Raw genomic sequence first — 9,407 nt, 5'->3', positions numbered from 1 at the left:
TTGACCCCGTCCACATGTTGAATGTTGAAGTGATTAAACAATTGGATAAAGGACCGGTTGGAAAAATTCAAGCCCCTCCCCAAATCATCTTGATATCTTCTTCCCTCCTCATTTAACCACTCCGGGGGTATATCATCTTCGACCGGGATCACCGGTGGATCGGGATGTGCTTGCTCGCGTCTCGGCCTTACCCTCCTTCCCGGCTCCTCGGGTCCTATCACCGCATCATCATGAGGAATAACATAATGGCCCCCTCTGTAATCTTCAATAATTCGGACTCTTCTAAAAAGAATGGGATTAAAAGGAGGGGTCGGGACCATCGTTATCAAGTTCCATGCTCCTCTTTCCATTAACCCATAGGATTTGGCTAGGCGGGTCACAAACATCCCGCCATTGATCTTTGAAGTTTTGCGATCCTTGACCGCTCCCCAGCTAAATAAGACGCCATGCAGTACGGAAGATTACAAAAAGTATTTGGAGTAATAATACTCCATAAGTAGAAAACATCAAGGTTAGGAACCTTGTCATCATCCTTCCGCATGTTGATTGTATTCGCGATGAGGCGGTGAATCAATCTATGAGTGGGTGATCGAATACTCCCCTCTTGAGCGGACTTGGGGATATAAACTTTGTTAGCAATGGTGTTCCACCAAGTGGAACCCACAACACCCTCCGGGAACTCCTTATGACAATGCTTAAGAAATGTGCCAAAACCCTCAGTAGACACCAATTGTTGGTCATAAATACCCAACCTATAAGCTAGTTCCACCATACTACATCGGCGGAATTCACCACCAAGGCAAAAAGTGACAATTCCCGGGTTTTAATAATCGTTCCGTTCACGGAAATTGATGGTTGAGAAAAACTCCCAACACAGCTCCTTGAACACTGGTTCTTGAATGCGGAATAGCCAGTTCCATCCATCGCAAGCGATGGATACCCTATCATTCATAAAGACTTTGACAAGATACGGGGCCAACTCCTCTTCATAACGAACTCTTCCTAACCATTCCCAATCAATTGCATTGGGTACACAAACTTCTTTCTTCTTAACTTCAACTAGCTTCTTCTTCCATCTTTTCATTGTGGATTCCGAATCAATTCTTGGAAAATTTAACCAAGGATGGTCTCATTGGCTACCCCTAGAGCTTTGTCCACCTCTTGTAAACATTTTCTGCAACATAAGAAAACCATACAAACCATAAAACACAGAAACATTAAAAATTAAAAATTTCGACTGTCTTCAGGGACTGACTCGTCGAGAGACTCGGCGTGTCACATGAACTGCTCGAGTCGAATGTCTGAGATTTATCAATTCATCCAACAAAACTCAAAATTGGTCCCAGGGGTTTGTCTCAGGATGCATAATAAGTATAAATTCATAAACAATTGCATCTATAACATCTTATTTAGGCAAAGATTAAAAACCCTAGAATCCTAATCAAGTCAAAGGAAACTGGTGGCACAAATTGGGATCAATATTCTGCAAAGATTAAAGCTTTGAGAAGATTATAAACAAAAGATGTTACCTTGTTAGAAGATAGTGGAAGAAATCAAGAAAAATGAGATGAGTTGCTTGAGAGAATCTTGGCACGTCGAGTATAGGGGTGTCGGCCGTATGAAGTGAAAATGTTTATCAATTAGGTTAAAACCCTAATTTTACAAAAATGTAAAAATTATTTTTTTTCAGTAATTTTGAGAGACTCGTCGAGTCATCGTTCCGACTCAGGGAGTCTGATCGCGAAATTATTTCCTTATTTGAAAATAACACCGCACCCCACACTTAGGCCTTAATTACCCTCAAGGAATCAATTATGGATGAATATTAAGATTGAAATAAAAAAAACTAAGTAATCCTCACAAAATAAAAACGAAAAGAAAAGAAAAGCAAACTCTTTTGACGGGTTGCCTCCCGTTAAGCGCTTCTTTTTAAGGAGTCATTAGCTAGACTCCTTCCCGCTTTACGTTTATGCTGCTTCCTCCATTGGGATCTCCTTCTTTATTTTTTGTACTTTGTATTTTGTCTTGTACAAGTAGATTTTTCTCTTGTATGCCCTCTTCAATTCCTCCATTCTCGTCCTTGCAGTGATTTCTTCCACTTTACGCTTTTTCCCTTTATCGTGCTTATTTTTCTCCACTCTTTCCTTTTCACGCTCCATCATTTCCCTTCCTTTCTTATCTTTCTTGATTGCCTTTTTGGTTGTTACAGAATACGGTGCTTTGAAAGTGAAAACTTCACACGTAGTAGAGACAATGGCACGAGGCTTGGTTCTTTTGCTTTTGATTGACATCTCTTCTTGATCTAGCATATGTAATTCAATAGAAGAGGTATGATTATCACCATTCACATTTTTAAGATCCCCTTTATCTTTCAAACTTCCTCTATCCTCCTCTTGAACAGCTGCATCATCCTCCACAATTGCTTCAAGAAAAGACAAATGTGTATCCTCAAAGTCGATACGATCTTTAACAGCCTTGTTTCCCTTAAGAGGATTCTTCAAGTAATCATTCAAAATGTGCACATCTGGTTCACAAAGGGTACTAATGGCTTGCAGACTAACATGTCCATCAGATTGGGAATTTTCGCAGGTACTCGTCGAGTCAGCAGATACGACTCGGCGAGTCAGAGAGTTTTTAACACTTTTGAGGTTTTCCTTGCAGTCAGCTTCCTTGATCAGCCTTTCTATCTCCTCCAGATCTCCCTTGGCACCATAATTCTCTTCCAAGGATAAGAATTGGTTTGGATTGACCTCTTGCAAGTAAGCAAGTTCTCTGTCCAATACTTCATCACCTAAAATTATTGAGGAAACCTTATCTTCTTTTGACTCTTTGGGCTTCTCCTTTTTCTCTGCTTCAAAAATTACCGAATCATCCCCCACCCTTAATGTTAGCGTAGATTCACGCATGTCTACCAAGGCACAAGCGGTATTCAAGAACGGCCGCCCAAGAATGATTGGTACTTTAGAGTCCTCCTCCATGTCTAATATTATGAAGTCAACCGGAAATACTAATTTATCAATTTTGATAAGGAGATTCTCACATACTCCCATTGGATGTATTATCGTTTTGTCAGCTAGATGAATCTTCATTTGAATAGGCTTTGGGACCGGAAGGTTTAACTTTTGGAAGAAGGAATATGGCATAATATTAATACTTGCACCCGTATCCGTCAATGCTCGTGTGGTCATTATGTTCCCAAATTGACAAGGTACGGTGATGCTTCCCGGATCGCCCCTCTTTTCTGGCAGTTCACTCAGCACTATTTTAACAACTTCTTCTATATTTCTTCTAGTGGTAAAGAGGTTTTTAAGTAAACTACCGTATTTCGGTGTTTGTAATTGTTGGATTAATGTCTAAGACCATAACTATATTTGGTATGTACTTGACCCGACCCGGCATGGTCCATTTGGGTTGCACTTCACCGGCACAATTTATATGGATAGTCTTTTGAGAATAGTATATTTATGATTTATATTAATATATTATAAGTTCTAATATATTAATATGGAATCATATTATTTAACTAGTATTGATCAAGAATTAATTTAGAATTAATTAAGTGAACAAAAAGAACTAATTAAATATGGACTCTTATATATATGGAATGGGCCATGTTCATTTAGGTTGGGCTAAGCTTTCATGGATGGTCCATGGAGCTTTTAACCCATGGATCCTATGTAAATGAAAGGTCATGGGTATTAGGGTTTACATGGATGTAACCCTAATCCTCCATAATATATAAAGGGGTCCTTGGCTCACAAAATTGACATAAGTGTGTGAAAATAAGAGTGGGCTGATTTTAGTGTGCATACATATTCTCTCAAGTTCTTCCAAGGTGTTTTGGTGATTTGTGATTCCATTTGAGGCTTCCACACTATTGGGGCTAAGCTCTTAAAGCTTGAAGACATCAAGCTACATCAAAAGGTATGTCATATAACTAGAACTTTGTAGTATAGGTGCTTCATAATATGCTAGTTAGGATGAAACCTTGGAATAGTTAATATTTGCATGTATAATAGAGAAAACATAGATCCAAGGTTTATAGGGTTGCATGTACACCATAGGAGTGTTAGAATGCTCAAAACCCAACAGTGGTATCAGAGCCATGGGTTGTTTTCTATTATATTGATGCAAATGTTTTATTTTCAAGTTGAAAAAAAAAGGAAAAAAACATGACGTTTGTCAAATTTTAAGATAATTACTTGTTTTGTGAAAAACGAATTATTTGTAAAATTTGAATCATTTGTTATATGAGTTGAATTAGGTCAAATTTAGTAAAAGATAAAAAGATATGATTATTTTATTAGTTTTAAAAGTTTGATCTAAATGTTTTAAGGAGTTACATATTTTGTCATAAAATTTTGGAGTTCAAAAGTTTTTTTTTAAAGTTGTGATCTTAAGGGTTTTTGAAACTTCCATAAGTTATGGATATGAAAGTTTTTTTAAAAAAAAAGAAAATTTTTTTGATTCAAAGTTTTTATGGAGTTACAAAATTTGGTATTAATGTTTTAAAGAATTCCATAACTTGTTCTTAAGTTATGGAACATGGAAAGTTTCATCATAAAACACCATTAATTCCATAAGTTATGGAATCCAAAGGTTTTCAAGAATTACAAAACTTGCCCTCAAGTTTTGGAATTTGAGAAAAGTTTTTTATGAAAAAAAAGAATTGAATTCTAAAACTCTTGGGTTCATAACTTAAACAATTAATTAAATAGTTTTAATTTTGATTTTAATAATTGGAATTATGATGTTTTGTTGAATAATTCAAATTAACTCTTATGGACTTTATTAATAGTTAATTAAAGCGTTTAATTAAAAGAGTATTATTAAATCCATAAATATATGGTTTGAGTTTAATTAAATTAAAAGTCTAGTTTAATTAATAGATTAAACCACCAAGTATTTTAAATGTCTAAAATACACCCTTATACTATTATAATATTAAAAGTTTAATATATTATATGTATAAGAGAAAGTCGTCTTACCATTAGTAGGCCTCATTCACGAAGCCGGTCTATAAGGGAGGTATAAGGTTACTGCCTATAAAATGGTAGTTTAATGGGTGTCCACTCTCACTCACCGCTTCCTTGACCGGTGGAGGGTCGTTAGCCGAACAAGTAGGACAATGACTATAATTCTCCCTTCATTATAAGTATAATGATAAATACTAAGTAACTAAACACTTATAAATTCCCAATCTTAGTTACTTAGGAAAATGTGAATAAGGTGCTAATCCATGAAATTACACTTTGCACTTTGTTTAAGCTGTTAGTGGAGCGTGTGTGGTTAACCGGCACACTAACCTGGACTTAACAAGGTAGGCAAAGGGTAACTTAATGTTTATCATAGTATCGTTGGAGCGTGTGTGGTTAACCGGCACATCGATTGAGGGGTAAATATTAAGGGTACCAAGTATATTTGCATGGTTACTTCACACCTTGTTTTGTGATCCTCGGCATCCCAGTCACAAAACCTGAAGGGCACACTCGAGATTGAAACATGCCATTGAAAAGTTCAATGAATCTCAAAAGAATCTAGGAGTTTCAAAACCAATTAAAACCTAATAATACATTTCGTTTATCTTGGTGGAAATTGGTGAATCGTCATTCACCTACCTTCAAATATTTTATAGCTTGGATTACGGTATCCTCTTCCAAGTTATAAAATAGTTTGTTGGGTCCTAGCCTTAATATATCATATTGGGTGTTATATTAAGGACTTAAATCAACTTTACGTGAATTTCTCCCATTGTTGATGTCTGGTTTAGACAACAATGATCTTCCCAAACCAAGCTTTCCTAATGAATATGACTTCCCGAGTTTGGCTCATGGAAGTCATACTTCTCTTCCTCCACCTCCTCCAATTATTCTCCCTAACCCACAAGTTCAAGGTCACTCAAGCCCTAATGGCAAGCAAGGTCTATGTGTGATCACATCTTAGAGATGAAGTCACATATTGACAAGCCGGGAGAGTTGGGTGTCAAAGTCTTGAGAAAGTTGGATGTTCAATCACTTTCTAAGTCACATAGTGAGTTCCTTTGGGACTACTATGAAACAGACTATGACATGAACCTTAATGATCATATCTATTTGCTTGGTGCTGCTGAATCAGCAATGATTTGGAACGATAGTAAAGCAGATTTGATTAGAAGATCAGCTTCCCAAAAACTTTATGGACAGTGACAATGGTGACACTGGAAATCCAGAAAAAACATTTTCTTCCCAATGGAAAGGGATTGGCCATAGTCAACCCGGTTGACCAAATGGTAAAGAGAAAGGCTAAGTCTGAGATAGTCCCATTACCAAAGGGTCCATATGTTTATTTTGCCAAAGGAGGGGGCGTTGATTGCAAAGCTGCCAAATTTACCTAAGGATGTTAAAGTCAATAAGTTTGACTCTACATCAGGTAGAGCCCATTATCTAACTCTGTTAAGTTCTATTCTGAGATCCTCATCACATGATGTGACTGGGTCACATGTTGATGTTTTAAGAATCAAAGAATAGAGAGAAATCTTAAAGAAAGTATATGCTGATTCTGATCGCGAAGGTGGATTTCGATCGCATCAAAATTTTGAGCAGTTGCTTAAGAAGTTATGATATATTGCTAAGGAATAGATAACAACAATTTTCCATGTGGATTGTAAGGATAAGTTTTTCCGCAAAGTTTTAAAATAAAAGAAAATTGTTTAATTTTATTTATTTGAAGTATCCTTACAATGGCATTTGTGGAAAATTGTTGCTTATATGATTCCACTGACAGCAATATTGGAAAATGGATTTGATTCTTTCATTTGTGGTAGTGTCTAAATTTACCAAATCAGGAAAGTTCCTCATCGCCCAAGTTTCAATTGGACCGAAACTTGGAATCATGCAAGTTGAATAGTATGATGAATGAGAGCTTTCAAGCATTGGAAAATCAAGACTAATTACTTGTTCACATGGATGTGTGAGTCAAGTGAAGGACTAAAGGGATCGAGTACACATTCTTGTGCACTGGTCATGTCCACCACAAAGCTCGTTAAGACTATTTGATTTACTAAAGTTTAGTAAATATGGTTATACTTACAAGTTTAAGTATAATTCTGAAACATTGGAAAAGGCTCAATGTATGGCAGAACGATTGGGAAGAATTAAATTAGGCAGAAAGATAAAAGTTTCTCAAATCTGAAAAGATGGGAGAGTACTTTAGTATCATGTTTGTGATCATCTTAATGATTTAGAAATCATATCACAATTAGTCCTCTAAAGGTCATCTTAGTGCATTCTTATGACTAAGAAGAGGAGTCATGAATTGTTGAAATGGTTAGATCAGGAAGATGAGTCATACTTCGTTCCAAAACAATTCTTAGAGTCATACTCCAAGATTGTAACTTGAGTGACATATCTTAAAGAAAGGTTTAAAACACTTGTCAAATGTAAGAGTAAAAGTGTCCTACTCTTGTACATTTGAAATTGGTAAGTTGTGATGTTTTGGATAAAACAAAGACCAACTAAAGCCAATTGTGTGAAGTGTTTGTCTTGATAGAGAATCCGCACTATCTCTTGAATATTTGGCAAGATAGTCTTATATGTCAAGAGGATAGTGGGAGTCTTAAAGATCCTAAAAAGAATTTCAAGAACTAATCAAGAATAAAACCTGAGGTTCTTCACTAGCACACGACTTGAGGTTTATAACCTATCGTGTTGACATATTCTGTGCCCATTCCAGTTAAAGTTGGCTTTGCATAGGAGTTCTGAAAGTTCTCAATTGGTTGCATAACAACTTGGAAGCAATGGCAGACCCTGTACTGCCAGGTGGCAAGAAGTTAAGATTGCATAAGTTCAGTCCATATGAGTTTGGATTTGTCATTATCCTTGTCTTGTGACTATGGTTTTGACGATTCACATGGATAAGAACACATACACCATAAAATCTAAGGGTCATAAGGTTTCTCTCCGATTCATGAAAATGATGGTGAGGAAACACTTCCACCAAATAGATTTGAAGCAGATGGCAAAAGGTCTAAACAATTGAGACTATGATTACGACATCCCTTTTCATAGTTCTGAAACTGTTTAGACACACATGCATGCTATCTAAGGAAAGGTGTATGATTTTGATAAAGTTTTATCAAAGCATCTCGTATCAAAAATCTGAACTTTGGTAAGAAAGTCAATAAAGTATTGATTTCTAGAAGTCCAGCTGATTTCTGAGTACATGTCAAAGCTAGTGGGAGCATAAGTGTTATGCTAATAATCATCATGTTAGTGGGAGCATGATAATTATTGTTAGTGTTGCAAGTTAGCAATGTTAATTATAGAAAACAAAAGTTTCAATTCGTGAGGCTACAGGGATTGAAAAAGTTGTTTTGCTATAATTAAGGGAGAGGATATACTTCATTTCAGTTCTAAAGGCTTAGATTGAGACCTTAATCATCTTTAGTCAAGAATATATATATGAATTTCATGTTGGATTGGTTCAACTTAAGGAAATTCTATATATTGCGTTCTCAAAATTCGATTATGATTACGGCATCCCTCTTCATAGTTAAATTTTGAAAACATGGCAAATAAAAATATTGTAGCAAAAGACTGGTCTAGAATCATGTCTTTATGTAAGACATCATGAATCGTGTACCATTTGCTTTGGGTACAGGATCGATTGCATGTGCTATAATATTTGTCATTTCTAAATTTTTCCAAATGCCCAGAGGCATTAAGAAGGGAAAAGGTCTAGAATTGGATATGACTAAAATGATTAAGCAATTGTCGAGGACAATCTGAGGTTTACCAAAGATTGGTTGCTCAGGGACAGTTGGAAGTATAATGCTAATTTTGGAAGGACCATATTGACATATTCTGAAAAGAGGCATCTCTTATTCAGAAGTGATAGTCAAAATGAGAATATGGAGTTGTCTCCATAGGTGGAAGTTATCTGTGTAAGATTAGAAAACTTAATGCAAGAAGCATGTCCAAAGCAATGTACTTTGAATATGAGACTTAGTTTCCATGGAGTTGATCTCCATTGGAATACCTTATAATGACTGTTGACAAGTCGTTGTGACTTTGTACATATTCATTACAGGAGGGTCAGTGCATATAAGTTTAAAATCTAAACAGATTTCGATAAATGATAGGAATTTGAAATTCTCACATTTTTCGATAAGGATTTGGGAGTGTGAAATTAGAATCATTGAAATTATGTTCAATTGGTTTATTTCACAAAGTAAGGATCATAGACAAACATAGAGTGCATACTTGGTGTATGGTAAAGCTATTGTTTAAGAAAAACATAGTGTACATGCTTGGAGCATGGGACAACTAGTGTTTTTAATTCAAGTATAAAGTTGATAAAACCGAAACAATGAATAATGAGTAATCAGTATGGTGATAAATAAAAGTGTTTATTTATATTCATAGGGTTTG

The sequence above is a fragment of the Lactuca virosa genome, chromosome 6 (genome assembly GCF_052849685.1).
Source record: "Lactuca virosa cultivar CGN04683 chromosome 6, Lactuca_virosa_CGN04683_v6, whole genome shotgun sequence".
In the NCBI taxonomy this organism is placed as follows: Eukaryota; Viridiplantae; Streptophyta; class Magnoliopsida; order Asterales; family Asteraceae; genus Lactuca; species Lactuca virosa.
The sequence above is the reverse complement of the archived record's forward strand: the minus strand, read 5'-3'. Positions refer to the sequence as shown.